At 42.3% G+C, this 27102-nt stretch overlaps 1 long non-coding RNA gene across 2 annotated transcripts in view; it reads right to left on the reverse strand.

The window, feature by feature from the left end:
- Window positions 1-27102, reverse strand: part of LOC109550744 (uncharacterized) — a 121830-nt gene that overhangs the window by 40752 nt on the left and 53976 nt on the right. For both annotated transcript variants that reach the window (XR_004526959.2, XR_012332461.1), the window contains exon 3: window positions 6673-6778. This is a non-coding gene — a long non-coding RNA (uncharacterized lncRNA). The remainder of the gene's footprint in view (window positions 1-6672; window positions 6779-27102) is intronic.

Raw genomic sequence — 27102 nt, forward strand, 5'->3', positions numbered from 1 at the left:
TCCACATTTTTCCCCCTTTCAGAATATTTTTAGACTCTTGGAGGTTACATCTTTGTTTATATTGTTTTCATTACGACTATTGATCAAGTAAGGGGTATTTTTTTGGCTCCAACTCTTTGCGTAGAAATTATAGCATATCCAGAAGTAAAGCCACATCAAACGTAGTGCAAGCCTTAAAATACTAAATACTGTAGTTTTTTAAAAGCGTGGATGATACAATCTGAAGTACTCAATTCTATGATGCAGACTTACACAGCATGCACTGGGAAAGAGGTAAGGTTTGAAATGCACCTTGAAAGACAGATAATCCAGGCATGTGTAAGAGATGGAAAGTCTCTCCTCAAGATTTAGGGAGGGACGAAGGCGTTGATAGTCTGAAATAGAAGATCAAGCTGCAAAGATCTGAAGTTGGGAATGAGCTTGACGCGTTTGTAAAAAGCAGGGAAATCAAACTAGAGCCAAGGCCCTAATGCAAAAATGGGGTCAGATAAAGCAGAACACACCACTCTTTTTTGATGTGTCTGTGCTTGTACGCATAGAGAAATGTCTTCCCCACAACAGAGCACACAACTCAATTAACTAAAGTCCTCAGATAATGAAAATCCTTTTTTTACATTCAATGGCTGGGAAGTGATTTTCTTAATTATAATCCTGTGTCGCTGCTTCTATATCATGAAATAAAAATAAGTGTTTCTGCGTTTATACCCTGCCATTTTGCAAAGTATATTTAAGATGGTTTGCAAAGACAAAGTACAATGAAAGCATGAAATAGAACTAGATACGAGGAAGAATAACAAGAAAACAAAAGTATGTATTAAATGAAGCCAGAAATAAGCTTAGTACTAATTATATGTCACATGGGGCCGTAAATTTGTCTTCTGGCAGCATGAAGAGAGAAACCTGACGGTTACGGGAAAGTGGTCATTTAATCTGTCAGAGTCACACATATCGTTAAAGCCATTAGAAGCATTAGGAATCATCCACGTCCAACCCTGTCATTTCAAGATGTGGCAGCTGGGGCTCCAGATCCTATGAGTACAATCACAGAGCTAGTTAGGGCAGGACAGAAGTCAACTTTCAACAGTGTGGAAATTACTTCCAGAGAGGAGATTAAGAATTAGAAGTGAACCAATGAATAGAGGTCGCCTTCCCATGGATTTGGAACCTCCTTTGAGAGCAGTCAGATTTCTTCTGCAAAAGCCACCACTGAGATGTGAATTAAGGAGTATTATAAGTTCCTAATTAGATTACCTTAATTGTTGCTATATTCAACTACAAAACTTGAAAGAATGTTTGAGATCTGAAGAGTCTTTATGAGATGATGCGTTTCTTGTACCTCGTTCAGCTTCAGCAATAAACTTCACCTGCTGATTTCACCGTCTCAACGGGCAGATCCATTTTCTGGTACTTGGGCACAGGCATTTTCTGTTTGGGTTTTTATTCATTCTAGGGAGCGTTGTAATCACATATCTTCACTCTGGTGGAAAAGTGTGTTTTTGCTAAAACTATAATTTACTACTTCGGGGTCTCTCTCACTCATAACAAAATGTTGACTCTACAGGAAAGACCTCATTACACAACTTTGTTGTAATGAGATAATAAAGGAATAATATTTAATACTTGCTGGAGACAGAGATACAGCTGTAATGTCTAATTGAAATAATAACAAGAAAGAAACGTGACATCACACCCATGTGGTAAAGATAAAGACGAAGCAGAATCAACAAAGGTGGACCACAAAAGACATTTTGAATTTTGGAAGGTGGAAGTGAAGAAGTAGCCATATAACTACTACATTTAAAATGTCAGTTGAGGGATACCAAGCTCTACTGAAGCTCACATCATTGACACCAGGCAGCAGCCAGGGCTCCACTGGTCCACCATCCCCAGATTATCCTCTGTCTTCTCCAACTCCTGGGCCAGGTGCATGCTTTGCTCAAGATCACCCCCATCATTGAAGTTGGAAGTGATAAGAAACTGATTATTGTTCTAGTTCCTTCTCGTGGTTTGTAGCTCCTACTCATGGCCCCAGCTGGTCTTTGTTCTCCCCCTCTTTCATCTTCCTTTGCTTCCAGCTTCTCCAAGACCAGACACAAAGACCAGTTATTCAGCAACCAAAACTGCATGGGGTCAAATCCCTCTAAAAAAATCTCTAGTGGTATTTGCCTTTCTTGGCATGAGATAACACTGTTCTTAATGGAATCAACAGCTCTCATTCTTCTAACGCTTGGGACTTTTCTGTTCTTTTAGAGTTTCTACAATTGTGTGGGATTTTTTATTGAAAAATAAAAGCATTATAACATCATTAAGGAATATTTTGAAAACATGAAAAAAGATCACTAATCCATAATTCCTATTCTCCATCAGGCCAAACGTTTTGTGTATTATCTCATAATCTACACCAGCACATGAGGCCATTTAGGGCTTGGCTTAAGTCTGTTTGGGCTGCTATAGCAGAACACCACAAGCTGGGCGGCTTATAAACAGAAAGTTGTTTCTCACAGTTCTGGAGGCCAGAAGTCCAAGATCAGGGTACCAGCATGGTCAGGTTCTGGTGGGAGTCCTCTTCTGGATTGCAAACTGCTAACTTATCACTCTTTCCTCACGTGGTGGAAGGGGTGTGCTAGCTCTCTGGGGTCTCTCTCATAAAGGCACTGATAAGGGCTCCACCTTCATGACCTAATCACCTCCCAAAGACCCCACCTCCCAACACCATCACATTGGGCATTAGGTTTTCAACATATGAATTTTAGGGGGAGGGGGAGGTAGACACAAACATTCAGACAATAGCAGGGCTCCTAAGTTTTAATAAAGATTTTCTTGTAGAAAGTTGTTCATCACTGCTACACATGAGAAGTTTCCCAACATGCACAGGGTGGTCACAAATTAATAAGACATTCTTATGTGTGCTTTATAAAAACGTTTACAGTCATACTGCAGTAGCTTTATTGGACGGTCTATGAAGGAAGTTCAATGTGCCAAAGTACTATTTGGTTTATAAGATTATATATACAAGATTTCTTTGAAGATTTTTTTGTTTGCCCTGATCTAACCAAGTTGTCCAAATGACAGAATCACGTTCAGTTACATATATTTGCTGTGCCCAGATTTCGGTTTCCAAATGCCATTTCCCCCTAATAGCAACCAGTGGTCCTTGGGGAAATGACTCATCCTGGGTCTGACAGAAGCAAAGTATGAGAGGAGCCTAGAACCTCTGTCAAACCAGAGATCCAGCAAGCTATTAAGACTACTGGGTTGTTTCAAAGGAGACAAGAATCAACTTGAAGTGGCTCCTACTGGCCAAAGATGAAATAATTTGAGCATCGGAAAGAGTCATGGTGTAAAGGGGATCAGTATATGCCACCCCAAAATATGCCACTTTAACATAAGAATTATTTTGAGCTGAAGGCAATTGAGAAACAGCAAATACAGAAACAGCTCTTTGCTCTCCTTCATCTGTCTAAAGGGAGGACAGGAGTTTCCCTTTGTGAAGGTGTTCCTTTCTCTAACATCAGGAAGAAAAAAATAACATTTATCACTGGAGTTGGATATGGTACCAAGAGGAGACTGCACAAACAAGTCTTTCTAAAATGACCCTTATCTTCCATTAATTTTTTTCATATATTTAACTTTCCACAATTTACCACCCCTAGCAAGCCAAGCCCCTTTTCCTTTGTCTCGTCACTTCCCCACAAATTTATTGCCCTTTGTTAGAACAATTATAAGTGTAGAGGTTTACCTTCCTCTTTGCACCTTCACTACCTTTTCTTTGAGGTCCCCGTGGGCATACATTATAAACATTTTCTTCCATTAATCTGTCTTTGATCTGTTTAATTCACAGTGCTCAGGGACTGAACCTAAGAGGGTAGAAGGAAAAATTTCTCCTCCCATACAACTGCAATGGATTGAAACATACCAATTATGTTAAAAACTCAGAAAAATCCAACATGACACTAGAAATAATAAACAGTAAACATTGGTCACTTCTAGAGGAAACTAGGGAACTAACTCATTATTCTGAAAACTGGTAAATTAAAAAAATGATCAAGCGTTCATTCTACCCTTCTTGTTCAATCTTTTTTTCAGAACAGCCAAATAGCTGATGAGGGCAATAAACACACAAGGAATCAGAGAATTAGAAAATCACCATTTGACAGCTCTTAATGATCATTAGTTGTTGCTAAAATCTTTAGGTGAAAGATCAATAAGAAACCAAGCTGACAACACCAAAGGCCACTGATCAACATTAACATCACCAAAAAGAAAGACCATCAAAGAGTAGTGACCTTCCGAGGTGAGGAGATGGGAAGGAGACAGCCCTACCTAAGATGTATCCTAGCTGCAAATATTGAACCTGAATTTAATCAAGCCTCCATATTAAACTGACGGTTCACAGCTAATACAGGGGCTAGAAGAGCATGGCAGATGACACCATGGGATACCATCATCGAAATCCAGAATGTGAGGAGTGTGACAGAACAGCTTTCTCCAGGATAGATACCTTGGGGTCATCTTTCACCTTTCCAATACATCAGTCTTTCTTCTTAGTCTGCCTCCAAACCATGTTATTATTCCTTTGCTATCTCTGTTAAATGTACTGTTTGTCTTCCTTCCCATGAACTGTAACAAATTTATTCTTGTCCTGATAAGCAACCTTTTCATTTTTATCGTGTTTAACACAGTTTTTAATTAAATATTAATATCAGGAGACTTCTCTGGTGGTCCAGTGCTTAAGACTAGGCGCTTCCACCGCAGGGGGTACGGGTTCGATCCCTGGTCAGGGAACTGGGATCCCACATGATGCCAAAAAAAAAAAATTAGTATCAGTTTTTGTTTAATTTGTATTCCCTCAGTAGATTCTAAAAGCTCCATGAGGTCAAAGATCATAACTCTTTTGTTCTTACTTGTTACCCTGACATACATTAAACATGCCACAATCATATGTTCAGTGACTGAAAGCTTGAATGACAAAATGAATAAATGAACAAGTGTACCAGCCTTCCAGGCCACAATGTTACTTCCAGACTTATTTTGCCCTTTCAATTCATCCTACATACCACTGCCACATGAACGTTCCAAAAAAAAAATTACAATTATCCTGTTACTCAAGTGACTTACTTTCATCTATAGCATCAAGCTAAACTTCTCTGCTTCCCTCTGAGGCCTTCAAAATCTGTCCCATCATTCCTTGCTTACTGCAAAACATTTCCCACCAGCCCCTAACTTTTCTGCTTCATGGTTTCCTGGCCCTGCCACCTTCATCCTTGAGTCAGCCTTTTGCTAGAGCTTCTTCCACTCCCCGGGAGGAATCCTCTCCTTCCTTCTGACTGTCTGAATTCCACCAATTTCCAATATTTCCTCTACAGTAGCTTCCCCAGACCTCAATCATATTTCTCAGGTTCCAGAAGTTCAGAGTGCATTAAATAACTTCAACCTCTTTCATGTTCATTTGACAAAATGAAATACAAAGGAACTCAATTGGCAGCTCCGAGCTACTTAGAAAAACAGATCAAAACCCTCGTGTACCAGCTCCCAGTTCAATGCGCCCTTCACTCCACACACAAGGGTCCTGCCTACACTCCACCTTATTCAAGGGCTGCATATTTTGCTGTGTTCTCCAAAGCTGTGGCCTCCAAAGTAGGGAAAGCCTACCGCAGGGATGCCCAATGGCATATAGTGAAAATATATAGCACTCCTATTCAATTATATTCTTCATGTCATCCTTTTAAATTTTCTAGTTCTATATGTGTTTTAATGTACATCATATATTAGTATCGTAGGGGATGAATATAAATTATAAATACATGCAATGCATATACAGAAGTGCATGCTTTTGTATATATAAAATGTTTTTAACTGATAGGGTTGTATCTTACACACACACACACACACACACACAATTAGTAGCATCTGCACTAGGCTGCCGAGCCAACTCTTGAGCATCAGTAGCCCTAAAATAAATATCTAGTGCTTATAGCTAACCAAGAAACTGTGGAGCCATTTTGAAGGAGGTCTCCCTCCTCAGCTCCCTCCCCTGCTCTTTGAAATGTCAATTTTTTAAAGCCCTTCAGTAAACCCCATGGCTTCAGGCAGTTTCAATCTGTTCAAATTCCTAAGGACACTTAAAGGCAAGAGAAGTCTTTCTTGAGGATTGTAGAGAGGATAAGTAGGATAGAAAGCTAAAGGTCCTGACCCTGCTTACTAGAGCACCTGGGCAATATTTTCCTATGAGTTCACTAATAGTGAGTTTATTTTGGTAACTTTCTGGAGATAAATCAAGTTCTAATTGAAAAGCAAGCATTTGTATATTGGGAGAAAGGAAAGACACGTGCTAGGAGAAGCCACACGGCAACGCTATGCCTGACGAAAGCTGAAACCAAAATTCAAATATTTGCACAGCTCTGGATACAGAATTCAAATCACACGTTTATAATCTCTTACTAGGTCAAGAAATTACAACATAAAACCTTTGCAATAGAGGGTTCAAACAAGGTTTGCTCATTCTGGAAACAGGGATGAAAGAAAACTGACTGCCCAAATGAAAATAATTTTTATTTCTGTTCCGTATGGAAGCATATTTTACTTACAACAACGTAGCAAGGAGGTCTTTCTAAAGAGAAAAAGAAAAAGTTAGAGCAAAACACAATTCATTGATTTGCTGATCGCTCCTACCTTCAAGTTTCAGTCCCTCATGATATTGACTGTAAATCTTGTCCTACTTTCCATGGGACAGTCTCTTTAGGAAAAATATTGTGTACTTCTTCAATGTTTTCGTCACCTAGAGAATTCACAGAATAAGATTTGTCTCAAACTTCAGCAAGAATTTTCAAAAGTTTATCTATTTTCTTCCCATAAAACTTAAGACACTGACCCCAAAAAAGATGATTTGTAAATTGCTAAGTACTTCATTAAGTACTTCTCGAGACAAGATTTCTGATTCCAAAATTAACCAAACACAGTGAGTTGCATTCAGTAATTTATTCCTTGGATCTAGTAGTTCTCTTCCATCAATACGGTCAAATGCGTTGGAAGTAGAATTAATTATATTTATAAAGCACTATACAGAAAAGTGCTGCTGGATAACTACAGATGTTCACACAGCTGTTGACTGCACCCCAAATCCACCACCATCTCCTGTACAGGAAATTATTATTCATTCTCTCTGGCTTCCTTCCTGTAGTCAGAAACCTGTCGAATGATGACATAATCAAGTATGCAGCAGCCTTTGCTCATCTAGAATTACAATACATGGGCAGTTCATTCCCAGAGGCTCAGTCCATCCTGCCTGTGACCTCACAAACAACTGCGAGGTGAGTGAGGGACCAGGACAGCCAAAGTACCACCCAAGGGAAGGCGAGTCATACTCCTTTCTGTGAGACACTTGGATTTCAAGGCCAAAAGGAAAGAACTGAACACAGGTTAATGTGGTAATAATCGTCAGTCACTGCCTGTAGAAAGTTACTGGAACGACTTGAATACGGTTAATTTTGTCCTCTCAAGATTGAAATTAAACAATCTTCAAGTCTAGAAATATGTTTAAGACAAAAATCAGTCCTGTATTTTACTGGTGAGTCGAATCTCTAAGATTCTAAAAACCTAGGTAAGATTGTGAAAAATCCATCAATTTAATTATTAAGACATTTGTCTCTGTCAGAGAAGCATGCACCGGGGACAGATGCAAAGAGACCACCAGTACTGGTAGCAACTTTGAAGTCAACTGCACAGAACTGCACAGTTAAAAGGGTCTCTGTGCAGAATGATGGGGTGGGAGGGGATTTGGAGGAACTACGCTAATCAAGGAAAAACGTTACTTGCGTTCCTGAGCTGTGAAACAAGAAATTGTATTTGGCTGATGAAACCCACATGAGGTAGAAGTGAAGGTTGTTTTCATTTCTGCAAATATGTGACTCTTCACTGGCCAGTTAACTCAGCTGTTTGGGGCTTAGTATTTAACAAGGTTCAAGGATTCAAAACCCACATGGCCCAGCCGAGCAATAAACATGACAATGCAAAAGCTTTCTTTTCACAACCAAAGATTGATCTGCTATCCCCAAACAGTCTCCTTCTAAAAGTATGATCCTTCATGCCAAAGTTAATTTAGGGTAAACTGCTAAGCAGGATTGGAAGAGTGAAGCATTCTGTGTGACCTTGGGCAAGTCACTTAACCTCTATGAGTCTTAGCATCCGCCTATGAAAATTGCAGTTTATAATACTACTGACCATGCGGGGCTGTTGCAAAGATTAAAGGAGTTACTACATGGAAAACTCTTAGAAGAATATGAGGAATGGTATAAATGCTCAATAAATGTTACCTGTAACTAATATGATTAGTTTCCTTATAAAATATTAATGTTGGGTCAGTGGAATTGCCTTCTTTTGTGAAGACAAGAATCAAGGGACCTAACATTAGAAACTGAGGAAGAAATGGTTAAGAGCAAGAACTAAAATGATAGTTAAGCAATGGGATTCAGTGAGTCAAAGTCAAAAATGTCCTTGAAGAAGCTTATGTAAGGGGCTTCCCTGGTGACACAGTGGTTGAGAGTCTGCCTGCCGATGCAGGGGACACGGGTTCGTGCCCCGGTCGGGGAAGATCCCACATGCCGAGGAGCAGCTGGGCCCGTGAGCCATGGCCGCTGAACCTGCGCGTCTGGAGCCTGTGCTCCGCAGCGGGAGAGGCCACAACAGTGAGAGGCCAGCGTACCGCAAAAAAAAAAAAAAAAAAAGAAGCTTATGTAAGTGCACACTGTGAAAGCAAAGGAATCAGGAAGAGAAGCCGTGTTGAAGACTCATTTGATCAATATGAAGGAGCTGAGTGGGATTTGGAATCTCCATCAGATGTGTGGGCATTTCTTGAGGCAGAGAGGCAGCAGTAAGAATGCAACCATGCAGGTGGAGCTCTTTCCCTGGAGGACAAGGATTACCCTTGCAGGAAGAGGCATTTTGCTGCAACACCAGACGAAAACAGTTTCTGTTTGTGTGATACTGAGGTTGTAGGTGGAAGGACACAATCCATTAGCCTGAAGAAAAAAAGATCTGCCTAAAAACCTAAGTGTGCACCAGGAAGGCTGGCCCTGGCCTCACACCCCTTCCCAGGAGTCCGCTCCGTCGGTGCTGAGGTGTTGCATGGGGCGGGGGTGTTGGCGTAGTTGCTGAATCAGTCCAGTGGGATCAGAAGCTAAGTAAACTTCCTCCACAACAATAAAGACCTGCTAAACAAAGGATTATCCCCAAGTAGGGAAAAAAAGGATGTCTTTGCTGTCACTCATCGGTCCCTTCAGGGAACAACCTCGTGAAAGCCAGTCTCAGCCCCTTACAAATAGAGCAGCTTTCCCAAATCTGATTATGAGCCCTTTGGGCTTTGAAAATTATGGCAGCTTATGAAAAGTAACCACAGAGCCCTCTGTGGGTGTGGAGTAGGGCCCTGGGGGAGCGTCCTGAGCAGGGAATAAATTCTAGCCTGGGCCCTCCAGGTCTAGTTGCCAAAGAAAAATACAGAGCCTTCCATCAACACGGAACCTTTTGCAGCTTTGTCTTAAAAGACAAACAATAAGTTCTTTCTGTTGTTTTGTTTTGCTTTGCTTTATTTTACTCATGTCAATATGTGTGGTTAATATAAGGTCTCTCTTAAAATTACAAAGGTTGCAAACATGATATAAAATAGTACAAATGAAGGACAATTGACACATCTCCCTTCATAACATCGTCATAAAGAACATGAGAAGTGCATGATTTTTTAAATTATTATTCCTGAATTATCCCAGAGAGCCAGAGGCTAGGGATCAGCATCAGGTAGGGCTGATGCTAATGGCTGCACCGTGCCTCCCCTGCAGTGACAGACCTTGCTAATCAATCATGGTACTGTTTCTACTAAACAAAACAGTCCAGGCATTCATCCATCCATCAGAGGTGGCATGGAAGTGGAGACCAAGTTGGGAAGATATCTAGGAATCTCTCAATGAATTCTGAACGAAAATATTTATAAGAGGGTAGTTAAGATGGAGCACCACAGTGCTGAGAAAAGAACACTAGATTAGGACAATGGTCATCAATCTGCAGTGTGCATCAGAATCCCCTGGGGGACAAACATCTGCCTTGGATAATAACCTCACTACAACCTCACAAGGGACCCTGAGTTGGAACAACCCAGCTAAGCTGCTCCCAGATTCCTGCCCCACAGAAACTATGAGATGATAAATGTTTGTTCTTCTAAGCCTCTAAATTTCTGGGTAATTTGTTACGCAGCTATAGATAACTATTACATACATTGGTTAGACTAATAGTGGCCCATTGGTTAGACTAATAGTGGTTAGACTAATACAACAAGGTAGCCTTTCCACCTTAGAGCACATGGAAGTATTTTGGATGATAGGAATGTATGTCCTTTCAGTTCACAAATAACCATGTGTCAGGTGTTGTGGAAGAGATGAATTAAAGTCCTTGTTTCCAGTGTCCTCAGTCACCAGACATGGAAAACCCCATTTCATCAGGGAAAAAATACTGAAGATCTACCAAACCTTTCTTGTAGTATGACACTACCTGTATAAATATACACGTGTACATAAAACGTGGAATATTTTCAGAGTATAAAGTGCTTAGGGACACATCTGGCAATCACCAAATAACAATCACCTAAACCTTACTAGCAACCATCTTGTTAAAAAAATTCCCCTTCTTTTCACCCACAGTGGAATTTCCCTTCTGCCTTCAGAATGCATTTTCCCAAGCTCTACTGCCGGAATCACATCAAACATTTGAAGGCTGCACAATGACTGGCTATGAGAATTCTCCCCATGTTGTAAAGTACATACACCAACATGTTAACGTTGATTATGATCATTGCTGGGTGTTTGAATTACTGGTAATTTAATCTTCATTGTGATTGCCTTTTTCAAGTTTTCTGCAATAAATATGTATTAATTTGGAAAGGACACAAAAGAAAATAAAGGCAAATTCTTGCTAAAAGTTACTACATATCCACCAATTAACAAATATGTGCTGTTTCTTTCAACATTTCAGAATCTGTTTCTACTGAGTTCCCAATTCACCAGCACAATGTACTAAACTTTAGCCAATGTGGCCCAAACCTTTCTCACAGATAAGAGAAACCCTGTGACTGGTTCATGTCCTAGAAGGAAAAATGTAAAAGCTTATTACCTGATTGAAAAATTTCCTTTATTTTCAGGTCTTTCTAGGACTGATGTCTATGTCTTGTTTCTAAGGGTCAGACCTGGAAATAGAAGGTGGGTTTGCCATGGAGCCTCACCTCTCGTAGCTCGCCTGGTTCTGACTCCTACCTGCATGGTAAAAGCGAGGTTCCAGGCAACCCAGAGAATCCAGTGTGCCCTGAGCCTGGTCTCCAACTTTTATTTCCGGTCTTACCTTGGCTGTTGTATTCTAATCCCAGCTTGATCAAAAGCAAGGAACACTTTAAGTCTTCTCTTGACTCGTCAGTTTTCTCTTGAGCCCATTTCTCCGCCTGAATCTTCTTGTCCCTTCCCATTGCCAGCCTCATCAGCTGAAACCTGGATTATCTCAGGAACCTCCTCACTGTCCTCCTGGCCCCTACTCTCCTTCCTTCCAATCCACCCAGCAGAACATCCAGGACTGAAAACCCCATGCTCGTCACGTCACTTATTCAAATCTCTCCCGTGTGTTCATGTTGCAACAACCTGAAGTCTGAAACACAACACAACATTCAACGTCTCCAGACTCTATCCCTTCCCAACAGGTACCTCTTTCTGAACATCCCTCCACAGCTCACCCACAATTCCATCTAAACCACACATGTTTATTGAGCACCTGCTATCCCAGGTGCTATATTTAGAGTAGGAGAATAGACACAGAAAGGTTACAGGCCAGTAAGGGAGACAAACAATTGGTAGATAATTATGTAGAGTGAACTAAGAACTCTTATTGGCGGCGGGGGGGGGGGGGGGGGGGGGGCGGTGACCCTCAAGTAGAGCCATGGAGAAAAACATAATCCAGACTGAAGAAGAGGGTGGGTGGTCTTGGAAGGATTTTCAGAGGAGGTGATGCTTGAGCTAGAATTAGAAGTAAAGTGGAAGCGACATGGCTAAATAAGTGGACAGGGGGCTTTCCAGGCAGAGGGAAGAGCATAAACAGTCTTGGAGGCCTGAGGAACTATTCAATCTAGGAGGAACTTATGAGATATTTGGGTGTGTTAAGCCAGGGCCAGGGAAGGGAAAAGCTCACTCTGCCGGTGCAAAATGGTAATAATAGACTGAACCTGGGCTTTGAGGTATAACAACAGCGCTCAGATCACAGACTAACCAAGCTACTTAGCCTATTAGAACCTCAGTTTCCCCATCTCTAAAATGGGGTGAAAAATCCCAACAATGTAGTGTTATTTTGAAGATTATAAAACAAAATGTACATATATCACTAAGCTGAGTGCCTGTCCCATATGGAACTTTGAAAAGAATGCATGCTTCTATTCTCCTTCCATTCTTTAATAAAAACAATAGCAAACTATTATGTAGCATTTGCTCTGCACCAGGCACTTTACTAGCATTTTTTTACTCATTGAATCTTAAGCACAACTGTTTGAGATGGTACTGTTTTCATATTCAATTTAACAGCTGAGGAAGCTAAAGTACAGAGAGGTTAAGTAACATCCCAAGGTCACACAGCTAATGAGTGGCAGAGTTTGAATTGGATTCAGGCTGTCTGGCTCCAGAGTTTGCACTGTTAACCACTATACTTACAGCGCCCATTCAGACTAGTTTGCCTGAGACAATCCTTGCTGATGCCTAGTTTTCAAGAGTAATTAATAATAGGGCCCCTTTTCATTCTCAAAATTTCTCCATTTTGGACAGTCAATTAGATGATCACCTAACTGCACTGGGAATCTCCTCCAGTCCCCATTGCTTAGCCCAGGTTTTCTCCAAGATACACATTGTCACTGACCCTCGGATCTGCGGGCAATAACTGGGATCAATCCTTTAGGAGGAGGTCCCTGCCTCTCACAGAGGGCTACAGGGAGCCTTCTGATTGCAATGCTAATGATTTGGGGTTTGGTGCTAATTCCCCTGAAGCTGAAGTCAGTGAAGGTGGGGATGCTGCCAGGTCTAAAGACAGATCCTCAGGTCTGGGCTGAGTCTGACATCCCCTGGTCAGAGCCAGGCAGTGGCAGTGTGTCTCCCTTTCATTGGGAAGAACACCCTCTGAGCAAGCATCCTGCAGGTCCTTCCTGTGAGTTGAGTCCCCATAGCTTTACAGTGTGTAAAAAGACTATGGTGCCTTTTTCTTAATATCTTCAAACTAGACCCAGCCCCTCCCCTCCTGGAGCTCACAGAGCTTAGAAACCAGTGACAGAGCAAGACACTAATCATTACAGGAGTAAATGTATTGGGTTGGCCAAAAAGTTTGTTCAGGTATTCGTAATATCTTACAAAAAACCCGAGCGAACTTTTTGGCCAACACAATATGAATATATTTTTTAATGTGCAGTATTAAGAAGAGACAGGCTGCTGGAAGAACGTTAAGCAGGGTTATCTGACCCCGTGTAGAGGGGGGTCTTAGAAGACTAGTTATATTTGCCCCCAGCTATTTTATAAGCAAGCTCCTGTAGGCACAGCCTCCTGGCATTTATCTTTGCCTCCCCTACAGCCTCAGCCCCAGGGCATATAGTAGCCCCTCAATAAACGTCAGCTGCAATAAAGAAGTTACCACACCAATTCGGTTCAAGGTTTTACTCCCACCAGAGTTAATAAAAAGCTCTGGTTACATGCTTCTAAAGACAGGGCCTGTAATGTTTGCTTTTCCTCATTTTCAAGGCAGAAGTTCTAGAGTTCCAAACATTTCAGAGAAGGCTCAAGGGAGAAAGTTTGTGTAGCTAATGATCCAGCTTGGGATGGTTTATCTCAAAGCCGGGGGAGTTTTTGCTGCCTTTACCCTGTCAGCAGGGAACTGGCTCTGAAGATGTGGGAGATTACAGGAGCTTTCAAGACAAAGGAACATAAATCAAAAAGAATGAAAAGAAAACAAGATCCTTGATCCTCCTCCTGTTAATGTTCTTTTAAAAGTATTTTGTAAGAGAGTAGTGTCAGGGAGGGAAAACAAAGTTTATAAAAGGGAATTAAGCCAGAAGGGAAATGGCTGAAGGCAATGTAGAGCCCGGGTCTGCCCCGCCCCCCCTACTCCCCAACACACAAGTTTTTACCTTTTTCTGACAACCTTTAACAACCCAAAATGATTAACGAACAACTGGAGAAAGGTGTCAAAGAGATAAGCCGTTTCCTCCCTCTCTTTCCCACTCTTTTTTTTTTCATCTTTATTGGAGTACAATTGCTTTACAATGGTGTGTTAGTTTCTGCTTTATAACAAAGTGAATCAGTTATACATATACATGTGTTCCCATATCTCTTCCCTCTTGCGTCTCCCTCCCACCCCTCTAGGTGGTCACAAAGCACCAAGCTGATCTCCCTATGCTATGCGGCTGCTTCCCACTAGCTATCTATTTTAAGTTTGGTAGTGTATATATGTCCATGCCACTCTCTCACTTTGTCACAGCTTACCCTTCCCCCTCCCCATATCCTCAAGTCCATTCTCTAGTAGGTCTGTGTCTTTATTCCGGTCTTATCCCTAGGTTCTTCATGACATTTTTTTTTTCTTAGATTCCATATATATGTGTTAGCATACGGTATTTGTCCTTCTCTTTCTGACTTACCTCACTCTGTATGACAGACTCTAGGTCCATCCACCTCACTACAAATAACTCAATTTCGTTTCTTTTTATGGCTGTGTAATATTCCATTGTATATATATGTGCCACATCTTCCTTATCCATTCAATCTTGAGAACAAAAAGCAGAGCTGGAGGAATCAGGCTCCCTGACTTCAGACTATACAACAAAGCTACAGTAATCAAGACAGTATGGTACTGGCATGAAAACAGAAATATAGATCAATGGAACAGGATAGAAAGCCCAGAGATAAGCCCACACACATATGGTCACCTTATCTTTGATAAAGGAGGCAGGAATGTACAGTGGAGAAAGGACAGCCTCTTCAATAAGTGGTGCTAGGAAAACTGGACAGGTACATGTAAAAGTATGAGATTAGAACACTCCCTAACAAACACCATACACAAAAATAAGGTCAAAATGGATTAAAGACCTAAATGTAAGGCCAGAAACTATCAAACTCTTCCCCACTCTTGTTAACAATACTATTTGGTTCAGAAACTCTGAGCTGTAGATCTTCTTTATGATGCAATGGTTGGGCTCCACTTAATAAGTCAAGATCAGAGTGCATTTTGGACAGAGAGGCATTCTACTCTGAAGGAACCAAAGTAGATCTGATTTGGATTTGAATATTCACTCTTCAACAAAGGTGTCCAAGTGCTATGGAAGCCCCAGGCCCTCTATAAATCAAGAAGCAAGCCAGATCCCCTTACCAGAACCCCAAGTAGAAACCATCCCACTCCAGGATGGAGTGGCTCACATATATAATTCTAAATTTCTAGTAGTCACATCAAAAAAAAAGTAAAAAGCAGGTGAAACTAATACTGGTATTTTACTTTAACTCAATATATCCAAAATATTATCATTTCATATTTAATTAATATAAAATTATGATTGAAATATTTTATAATTTTTATTCATCCTAAAGCTTCAAAATCTGGTATGTCTCAATTTCGATGCTAAATTTTCATCAGAAATCCTTTATCTATATTTAGATTTCATGAAATTTACAATTGAAAAAGTAGATTTTGTGCGAAACTTGTTCTACACCTATTTAAAACCTCTTCAATAACTGAAGCATTTTAAAATTTAACTTAAGTAAATTAAACAGAATTAAAAATCCAGTGTTCAGGTGCACTAGCCACATTTCAAGTGATCAGTATTTGATAGCACAGATCAAAAGGATAGTTACAAATTTCCAACACCCAGGTTTCAGCCCTTAAAGTAGCAGAATCCATTTCTAGTTTAGTGCCATATTTCTTTTTTTGTTTTGTTTTGTTTATTGAAGTATAGTTGATTTACAATGTTTCAGGTGTACAGCAAACTGATTCAGTTATACATATATATATATATTCTTTTTCAGGTTATTTTCCATTATAGGTTATCACAAGATACTGAATATAGTTTCCTGTGCTATATAGAGGTCCTTGTTGTTTATTTTATATATAGCAGTGTATATCTGTTAATCCCAAATTCCTAATTTATCCCTCCCCCTCCCTTTCCCTTTGGTAACCATAAGTTTATTTTCTATGTCTGTGAGTCTATTTCTGTTTTGTAAATAAGTTCATTTGTAACTTTTTTTTTGGGGGGGGGGGCTGCAGCACAGCAGGTGGGATCTTGGTTCCCCAACCAGAGATCAAAACAGGCCCTTGGCAGTGAGAGCACAGAGTCCTAACCACTGGACCACCTGGGAAGTCTCGTATCACATTTTTTAGATTCTACATATAAGTGATATCATACAATATTTGTCATTCTCTGACTTACTTCACTTAGTACAATAAACTCTAGGTCCATTCATGTTGCTGCAAAAGGCATTATTTCATTCCTTTTTGTGGCTGAGTAATAGTCCATAGTGTGTGTGTGTCTGTGTGTGTGTGTGTGTATACACACATTCATACCACATCTTCTTTATACACTCATCTGTCGAAGGACATCTAGGTTGCTTCCATGCCTTGGCTATCGTAAAGAGTACCATATTTCTTGTTCTTTCAGTCTCCTTGAGTGCCACCCAACCTACTCCATCTGCAATAAGATTAGCCCAGCCTTCTGGGAGATAAAAACTGAAAAGAAAAAGGATTGACAACCAACTTTTTCCAAAGAACAAAGCAAGTTCATCACCTGAGCTCTACTGACATTTTCACGATGATTACACTCAGGTCTGTAAATATTACAGAAGTACCATAAGAACCCCATCTGCACATAATTTGGGAGTGTTTTTGCACCTAGTTTTTCATATTTCCTCTTGGGAATCACAGAACATTGGTACATGGTAAGTATTCAACAAATGCACGTTAGATGAACAAATAAATGACCATTCAAGTGCTAGTTTTCAGTTAATTATTTTCATGAAAAATCTGAAGGAGATCATTTAAGGAACATTCCTCTGTCCTATTCTTTGGGCAATGTCTTTGACCAAGAGTGTTTCATCCAGGAGTGCTTGAAGACAGCAACAGAAAGATAGAGGAGGAGAAAGGTGCTGAGGTGGGGGAGCCCCCAGATGCACAACCAGAATTTTAGCTCCCACCCTCTCCTCCCCTCGTGTAGTAGTGGAACTGGACTGGCACAGCCAGGAAATGGGCCAAAGGTTTGTTCCATTACAGCAGGAATATTTCAAGACAGAAGGGCCAGCCTACACTAGAGACCAAAGCTGGCCCTGTGGGAACTGCTGAGAGCACCTCAAGGTGGCTGGGAAGGACTTATAAATATACAGGAAAAAATGTGGATTGTGCAAACTCAAATGATCTCAACAAGGAAGAGATGGGCAAAGCTCCATTTAAAAAAAAATGCAAAACACTTAGGAATTGGACAAAGAATTACCAAATTAAGTCCACTTTGAGACAGTCATGTGCAAAGATGGAGAAGATGCATAAGTGGTGCCCGCCTTTAGGAGTGATGCCAGCGGAGCAAAAGCCCAAAACAAGGTTAGGCTTGAGGGAAACAAATGCTCAAGTTATAAAAAGGATACTGTATTACTTCCCTATCGTCACTGTAACAAATTGCCACAAACTTCGTGGCTTAAAATAACACGAATTTATTATATTACAGTTCTGGAGGTCAGAAGTCCAAAATCGGTTTCACTGGACCGAAATCGAGATGTCAGTGGGCCTGCATTCCTTCTGACAGCTCTAGGGGATGTTCTTTTTCTTTGCTTTTTCCAGCTTCTAGAAGCTTTCTGTATTCCTTGGCTTGTGGCCCATCATAGCTCCATCCTCTGCTTCCATGGTCACTTCTCTTCTCTGGTCCTCCTGTCTCCCACTTACAAGAACACCTGTGATTACATTCGACCACCCAGATAAGCCAAGATAACTTCCCCATCTTAAGATCCCCAACTTAACCACATCTGTGGGGGGCTTCTCTGGAGGTCCAGTGGTTAAGACTTTGCCTTCCAATGCAGGGGGTGTGGGTTTGATCCCTGGTCAGGGAGCTAGGATACCACATGCCTCGCGGCCAAAAAACTAAAACATAAAACAGAAGCAATATTGTAACACATTAAATAAAGACTTTTAAAAAATGGTCCACATCAAAAAAAACTTTAAAAAAAATCACATCTGGGATTAGTACATGAACATCTTTGGGGACCATTATGCAGCCTACCACAAATAAACAACTATTTTCAGGGAAAAATAAATTTTTCTTGGCGGCAATGGCATAATGCTAAGTGATGGCAAAAAGGAAATGAATCTCCTTAATTCCCTTATGGCTTCCAAGTTCTCTGACAGAGAGATTGATCCCTAAATTGATAACTTTGGGACTCACAATCCCCTCCCCCAGCCCCTATAAGCTAATACATCACTGTTTCACCCAGGTCTCTATGGCTCACAGCATGTTCCTCTGTTATAACATTTAAACACTCAACAAATATTTACTGAGCACCTAATATGTAGAAGCAATAATCTAGTCATCCAGGATACATCAGTGAACAAAAGTTCTTACCTCAAAGAATTGCCAGGCTAGAGGGGAAGGCATACAATAAACAAATAAAGAAGAAAATTACATGACATATTTGAAAGTGGTTAAGTGCTATAAAGAAAAATAAAGCAGAGGAGCAGGGTAGGGGTGTCATGTAAGTTAGCTGCAGTGCTAAATCAAGTGGTTAGGAAAGGTGGCTGAGAAGATGGCATTTGAGCAAAGACTTGAAGGATGTGAGAGAGGGAACCACACACTTTCTTGAATTCGCTTTAAAAAAGCAACAGCAAATAACGCAAAGGCCCCTTGCAGGGGCCCCCTGGGCGTTTGGCGTGGATGGAGGCTAGCTGTGCTACAGGAGAATAAGCAAGGGGGCAGTTGCAGGGGACAGTTCCTAATGGGAGGGTCAGCTCGAGGAAGGCCTTGTCACATCAGGGTGTATAGGACTGTGAGCTCCAGAGAGCGGGACACAGCCTCATTCTCTTTGGTGTCCTGGCACCTTGCACCAGGTGAGCATGCATCGTTAGCACTTGAGAAATGCAGCTGGAGGGAAGAATCTCTGCTCGAGACATGGTTTTCTCTCTCCATCTTCACTGCACACTTCACCTTCCCTGCACACTTCACCTTCCCTTTCGGCATCCAGGACAGACGCCTGGGATGCCTGTCAGCACACTGTGCAGAAACCGCCCTCGAGGCCAAGAATTAGGAGTTGCAGTGTCAGGGGCCAGAATCCTGTGCGCTCAGCTCGCAGCCTCTGCCTCCCGCTCTGCTGCTCGCCCACAGCCCCTTCCTCACTCTCAGTGTCCCCAGCCAATGCCATCCCCCCTGAGCCCAAAGCCCTGGCAAAGCCCTGGTCCTTCCATCACCTGCGGGGTGCACTGGCTCAGCTGCAGTCTGGAGAGAATGGGAGAAAGTCGGGTGGGGATGGGAAATGTAAGAAGTCAGGGTGGGAAGAAAAGGTGAGAAACAGACGAAGCTCGTCTGGGGGACCGGGAGCCGGAGGGCAGAGGACGCCAGGAGCCGTTTGTCCCCGTGCTGCTGAGTAACAAAGGGTTAAGCGATTTGCATTACTGTATTTGTGTGCAGCCTCAGAAGCCTGGAGCTGCGCCTGGGTGGTCTGGTACAGTCTCAGGCAGCGACCTATTAGTGGCATCGCCTCGTGATTTATGCAGCTGTCAAGCTGCCTTCACCAGGACAAGTGAACTGCGGGCACCGGCCGGTAGCCGTGCTCCTTCCGAGCGGAGAAGTAAATGGGGGCCAAAGAGAAAGGAAAACAGCTCAAGGTGCCTCCCCTCATCCTCTGGGGCCTCTAATGACGAGTCCCCTCTATAGAAAAACATCCAGCTGCCCACAGGAGACCGGCTCACAGAGCCCCACTGTTTGCGACGGCCGGGCGGGCTTGGCAGGGAGCCACCACTGATGGACCAGGAGAGACCAGGCCGACAGACAGACGGCCCCCACCCCGCTGGCCAGTGTGGCTAGGACACAGGGCCCGCTGTTTCAGGCTCCAGGGTGATGGTGACAGTGCCACGGTGTGGACCGTCCTCTTACGACCAGGGAAGCATCGTCACCCCGAGATGCCACCCACGAGGTCCGCCGCTGCTCTGGTACCCCAGCGGGCGCAGCACCTCCTCACCACGCAGCACAGGCGCTGGGAGCGCGGGGGAGATGCCAGCCCTGCTAAGCATCCCACTCCTATGACCTCTCCTTCACCCGTGCCCCTCCCGGGTTGCTCTGTTAATAACCACCAGACCCCACCAACGCCACACACACCCCTACCCACACCTGCACACAGCCCTACACACACCTACATACACATACACCCCTACACACCTATTATCCACAGAGGCCGTGGCCCCAGAGGAGAAACCTATCTCTCTTATTCAGTGTTTGATTGACAGTGAAGTAGCCCAGGACGTGTGCAAAACTTTAGAGGCCTGGGACTGTGTGTGTGTGTGTGTGTGTGTGTGTGTGTGTGTGCAAGAGAGAGAGAGAGGGCGCACAGCAGCAGAACTACCCTTCTTAACACTGTCAGGAGGGACTTTTCTTTAACGGACCTCTTTTCTCTCTGCTGCCAACTGGCATGTGGGGCATTGTGTCCGTGGGACAGCAGTGGAAGGCAGGTGTTCCGTATTGGATTTGGTTTCCAGCCAGAACATTTTGGAGGTTGGGCCTCGGGCAGGGACGAACTCCTGATCGCGGCTGAAACAGAGGGAGAGCTGCGTACGTTCAGCCCAGGACCCAGGGACGCGGCGGGAACTGCTTCTTCCCTCCCTTCTCCTGGGAGTCCTCTGCCCGCCCTTGACTGCCAGGACCGTGGCTCCACCATGGGGGTGCCCTGCAGAGGGGACTGCTTAGCTGGACTCACACAGACACAGGTGGCACTGGCAGCTGCATGTCCCCGGGTCTCTTGACTTGGCCATTTCACAGTCCTGTCAGCACAGAAGGGAAGAGACAATGGCATTTATAACAGGCTTCCTGTTTGTTCAGTTAGGAAGCTGCTAAGGCCTCACTTCGAAATGGTGTCTGAAGGTAAATGTGCCAATTCGCCCTCCAAGCCCCTGACCCCCCTCGTCCCTGCCCATTCAGCGGGAAGTTTAAAAGGTTGACAGTTTCGTTCAGGGCATGGCAGCACTTGTAGTCCCCACTGCCAGGGGCCTCTTGAGGACCCTTATGCCCTTCTGTTTTCCAGGGCACCATTCTTCTGCGCTGGTCTGTGTATAAAGGGAGCAGCTGCGCTGGAAGCCGGGGCTGTACCAGTCTTGGCCAACATTCCTCCTGTAATTCCCCTCTTGGCCCTCGCCCCTACGCCCTCACGTCCAGTCACGACAGACAGCTCGTGGTTCCTTGAGCTTGCTTCCAATTTCAAATCTAAAACATGGACCTTCTAAAAATATAAATAAATAAATAAATAAATAAAACATGGACCTTCTGTGCTGTCCCCAAAAGACGTGTGATCACCTCCCTCATAGGAACCCCTCCCCTACCCCATACCTTGTAGGTCACACACGACGCAAGGACTCCTTTCGGGAATTGTTTTCTGGGAAGCTCCCCAGAGACCCTGGACAGAGAAAGTCACAAAGGGGTGGAAAGGATCCTTTCCCTTTTCTGTTGCGCTTGAGAAAGAAGGCTGGTGACAGAAGCATAAACTGTTATTGTTTGTCAGGTGCTTTCCCGCTCCCACCCCACGACAGACTCTGTGGGGAGGCCGTGCCTGGAAATAACGGTGGACGGGACCCAGAGTGATGTTTTTCTGCTAATACTTCACCTGTGGGGCCTTCTCTAACAAACTTAACAAAAGGATTGTTTTCTTTCCCTAAAGTTGAGAGAGGGTATAACTTGACATGAGAGGCAGGCTTTCTTCTGCAGGAGGTGTGAAGTCAGTTTGCATCTCCTCTGTTCCTACACAGCTTCAGTCCTGCCGCGTCCCATCCAGGTCATTGCGATGACTTCGAAAAATCCACCCTTCCTGCTTCCACCATATTCACCTTCCTAAAATACGAGCCAGACGGCACTTCTCCTTCCTCTAAAATCTTCCCCAGCACTCCTTCTGCCTACCTCCCAAACTTGAGAGTGGCATTCAAGGCCCTCAACAAGATGGATCTATCCAGTCTCTTCTTCTATCTCCTCCCTGCAGAAGATACAGACGGTACGTGTCAATCCGGGTCTGCAAGAAGCAGACACCACAATGGGATTAAAAGTGCACAGATTTGGGGCTTCCCTGGTGGCACAGTGGTTGAGAGTCCGCCTGCCGATGCAGAGGACACGGGTTCGTGCCCCGGTCCGGGAAGATCCCACGTGCCGCGGAGCGGCTGGGCCCGTGAGCCATGGCTGCTGAGCCTGCGCGTCCGGAGACTGTGCTCCGCAACAGGAGAGGCCACAACAGCGAGAGGCCCGCACACCACAAAACAAAAAAGTGCACAGATTTGATGAGGGTTAACACCTGTGGAAGGGGAAATGGGGAGGGAGCTGGAGAAGGCAGGAGGAACTCTCATACTGTCATGGCAGTTTGACCCCCAGTGAAGGAGGGAGGGAGGAAATGTTGGGTAGAAGCATCTGGGACTGCCGTAGAGCCTGAGAAATTTGCAACAAGGCCACTGGGGAGTGATGTCGGACCATATCCAGGAAGAGTCAGCCAACAAAGGAGTTTCATGGCTCCCAGGAATGGACAAGTTTTAGTATCCCTGCCTGACTCTGCCACTGGCTGAGAGCAGCCCATGAGAAATGCACATGACCTTGATGAAACCCAGTGTGGATTGGTTTGAGGATTTCAGAGAGTAGCTGGGGCCCTTGGTCAACTGCACTCCTTGGAGATGGAGGTCTGCAAGGGGTATTCCCATGGGCATTCCCATAGCCACCACAAGATAAAAGTCAGCCAAAGAGATGACCTACAGTTTCCAGGGCATGACCTTTAATTCCAAACATACACACATTTGCTTGTGTCTTCCTCCTTGCCTGCCATGCTTTTCCTCCCATCCCACCACCAAATGAAATTCTACTCATCCTTCAAGGCTCCACTCTAATGCCCCCTTTTCAAAAAAAAAAAAGCTTTATTTCCTACATGATGATCCTTTGCCCGCCCCTCTATTATAGCATCTCTTTGGATTAGAACTAGCTGTTTGCAAGTCTATCTCCTCTCTGTCCTTGAGGGAGGAGACTGTTTCATTTCTCTTTATACGAAGTAGTCTGGCACCACATGTCACATTAATTCATTTATTTATTCAACAAAATGTATTAGTTGTTTATTATTATGTGCCAGCACTATTCTAGGCCCTGCTACCCTGGCAATATACGAGACATGGAAGGAGCTTACTTTCCAGTCTTGGTGAGGGAACTAGAAGGATGACAATGTTGAGAGTCAGAGCAGTAAGCAATAGTTGATACCATACCTCCCAAGAGAGAAAGGACAAGTTCAGAGATGACTAGATACTGGTTTTTAAAATTATACAGCAATAATTTGTGAGATCTTGGTATGCTAAAGTTGGGGAGTTAAAGCTGAGACCTCTACAAAAGTTGGAACTCTCAAAAGGCTGCAACACAATGAAAGGATTAATGAATATCAATGGCCCCATGTGCCCAACAGAACTACCAGGAAGCCTGTATCTACAATGGTTCTGGGTGGGCAAAAAATACTCTGTACCCGTGTCTTGCACTAGTTTAAAATTTTTACTTTAACTGTGCAGCATGGGTTATGAAACCCCAAGCAAAAGCCAAGAAATTAACAAAGAAACATAAAACAAAAGCTCTTCTGAAAATAATTCTCCATTAAGAACTACAAAATGCTTGAGCAAACAATCTGCTATGAGGGAAAGTACCAGATACAACAGATGATTAAGTAATCAAGGGCTTCAGATAATAGAAAAACAATGTAATATAAACAATAAAGTAAGTATGTTTAAAGGATAAAAGGATAAAAACTTAGAAATATAAGATTTCATTATAAAATTTCATGTGTATAAAATTTCACAACATTTTAGACTTCATGAAAAATGAACAGGTATATTTGAAAAAGAACCAAATGAAATTTCTACAAATGGAAAATCTTTTCATTAAAATTGAAAATTGAATAGGAAGCTCAAACAACAGATTACCCAAGATAGATTTGAAAAAATTATCAAATACAGCACAGAGAAATAGTGATAGAAAATGTGAAACAGAGGTTAAGAAACACGGATGATATAATGGTATGGTCCAGCATATTTCTAGTTGGAGTAGAAGCAATATGCAAAGAAATAATGTCTGAAATTTTTCTCAAATAGATGAAAGACATGAATCTTCAGATTTAACAAATATGAATCCTAAGCAGAATAAATAAATATAAACCTACACCTAGAATAGCATAATGAAACTGCAAAACACATATGTTAAAGAGAAATTCTTTAAAACAACCAGAAAGAAAAGAGAGACCTCCTACAAAAGAACAAATATTAACTAACATAACCAAATAGCTATAGTAAGAGAGTGAAATATTGTGAAAATCTTGAGGGATAAAAATGTTCAACCTAAAATTCTATACTCAGATAAAATTCTATATTTTGTTATATAATCAAAAACACATAAGTACATTTCTGAAAAATAAATCCTGACATAATTTACAGATGACAGATCCTCACTGGAAAAGATTTGAAAAGATATACTTCAATGAGAAGGAAAGTTAAACCAAAGGAAGGATATAAAGAGGTGAAGATACCAGAGGTGAAGATCACCTGACAAGTTGTTTAAAATTTAGGTAAACCTAAAAAATCCTTGGGAGGGAGGAACACTCCCAAACTCATTCTATGAGGCCACTATCACCCTGATACCAAAACCAGACAAAGATGTCACAAAAAAAGAAAACTACAGGCCAATATCACTGATGAACATAGATGCAAAAATCCTCAAAAAAAAATACTAGCAAACAGAATCCAACAGCACATTAAAAGGAACATACACCATGATCAAGTGGGGTTTATCCCAGGAATGCAAGGATTCCTCAGTATATGCAAATCAATCAATGTGATACATCATATTAACAAATTGAAGGAGAAAAACCATATGATCATTTCAGTAGATGCAGAAAAAGCTTTCGACAAAATTCAACACCAATTTATAATAAAAATTCTCCAGAAAGTGGGCATAGAGAGAACCTACCTCAACATAGTAAAAGCCATATATGACAATCCCACAGCCAACATCATTCTCAATGGTGAAAAACTGAAACCATTTCCTCTAAGATCAAGAACAAGACAAGGGTGCCCACTCTCACCACTATTATTCAACATAGTTTTGGAAGTTTTAGCCACAGCAATCAGAGACAAAAAAGAAAGAAAAGGAATCCAAGTCGGAAAAGAAGAAGTAAAACTGTCACTGTTTGTAGATGACATGATATTATACATAGAGAGCTCAAAACTCTCCTCCATGAGGTGAGTGAACTTTCCTAATAAATCCAAATGAAACCTCATAAAAGAATTTCCTTCTGTGACTCCAAAGTAGCATCACCACACATAAATCTAGTGAGCTCCCCCTTTTCAATCATGTCATATGATATAAAAGGAATATATTTTTAAAACCACCTCATGTCTCTCTAATATATTTACAGTCTGAGTCACTTTACCCAGTGGTATATGCAGCAATGAAATACTTAAGAGGAAGTATTAAAAAAGATTTCTCCCGTCTCTTGGGTGTTTCCCTCTGAAAAGCTGGTTTCCATCCGTGTCTAGAATGCTGCTCTTCCCCAGAGCCACCTCCTGTGTACATCATAAGGATGGGAACACAGACAGAGCCTAGACTTGGAAGTAATTTAACAGTTTAAACTATATTTGAAATGTTTTCCTGTTTGCCAGACCCTGGTTTTGATCCCTTGTCTGTCTCCAAGTCAGAGAAGGATAAAAATGACTCCAGAAATGCATTATAGGTATTCAACAAAGGAGTTTTGTTTATTCATTTATTTTCATTTTAATGCTCTCACATTATCCCTTCAACATTTGGATTTACCCAGGAGGGATTCATATTTCATTAAGCAATATTCGTTCCTACTTTACTGTACTTCCCAATTTTTTCTTGCATTTTAAAAGGTGAGTTTTGCAAAAAGTGGGCTATAGAACTTATACCTTTTGAGTTCAATGCTACTTTAATAATTAAATGTAAATAACAGGGTAAAGAAATGCATACAGTCTAGAAGGAGAAAGACATGATGTAGCTAGAAGGATCTTTCTCCCATCTCCCCTCTCTTTCTGCTCAGCAGACACTATTTCTGTCTGTGTTGATTTTCCAAACCATAAGCTCCCAAAAGGAAGACTTCTCAGCCTTCTGAATTCTATCTGTGACATGCACCTTCCTGCAACTCGAGCTGTGAGCTTTCCTTCCCTCTAAGCATTGCTCTGGGCCAGTCCCCGGTTCAGCCCTTTGGCTCTGTAGATCCCGAGAGAGAGATGGGCAGGACCCCCAGGCCTTGGCAAGGACACCTGTCTGATTTCTCTTCTAGCATCCAGCAATCTTATCACAGCCTCCACACAGAACTCCACCCTTCACAAGATTCTCAATGCCAATGGGATTAATAACGTCCTCGCTTTAAAGGTGGTAAAAGGGATGTTCCCCAGTTAGGGAAATACCATAGGTTTTGGAGTTGGGCAGACCTGGATTAGAGTCTTGGCTTTTACACTTATTAACTGTAATCCCAGAACCTCAGTTTCCTCATCTGTGAGATGCATATCATAAAACCAATCCCTTTAGGGGATTACATGAAACAATATATGTCTCACCTATATTTCTGAGGGTCACGTTGTCTGGTACATATCAGATGTTCAACAACAAATATTAATTTCCTATGCCCTTTCTGGAAGTCCCACCCTTTTCCAATCAGCTACTTGATGAGCTAACTTCTAATTTGGACACTTTGTACTTTCTTTCACAATATCATCTCTGAACAAAACATATTTCCAATCTAACTTTATGACATGTTTAAGGATTGGCATCACTAACCCCAATTCCCCTTCCTAGGTATTGGCTATAAC

This window comes from Tursiops truncatus, chromosome 6 (genome assembly GCF_011762595.2).
Source record: "Tursiops truncatus isolate mTurTru1 chromosome 6, mTurTru1.mat.Y, whole genome shotgun sequence".
Taxonomy (NCBI): domain Eukaryota; kingdom Metazoa; phylum Chordata; class Mammalia; order Artiodactyla; family Delphinidae; genus Tursiops; species Tursiops truncatus.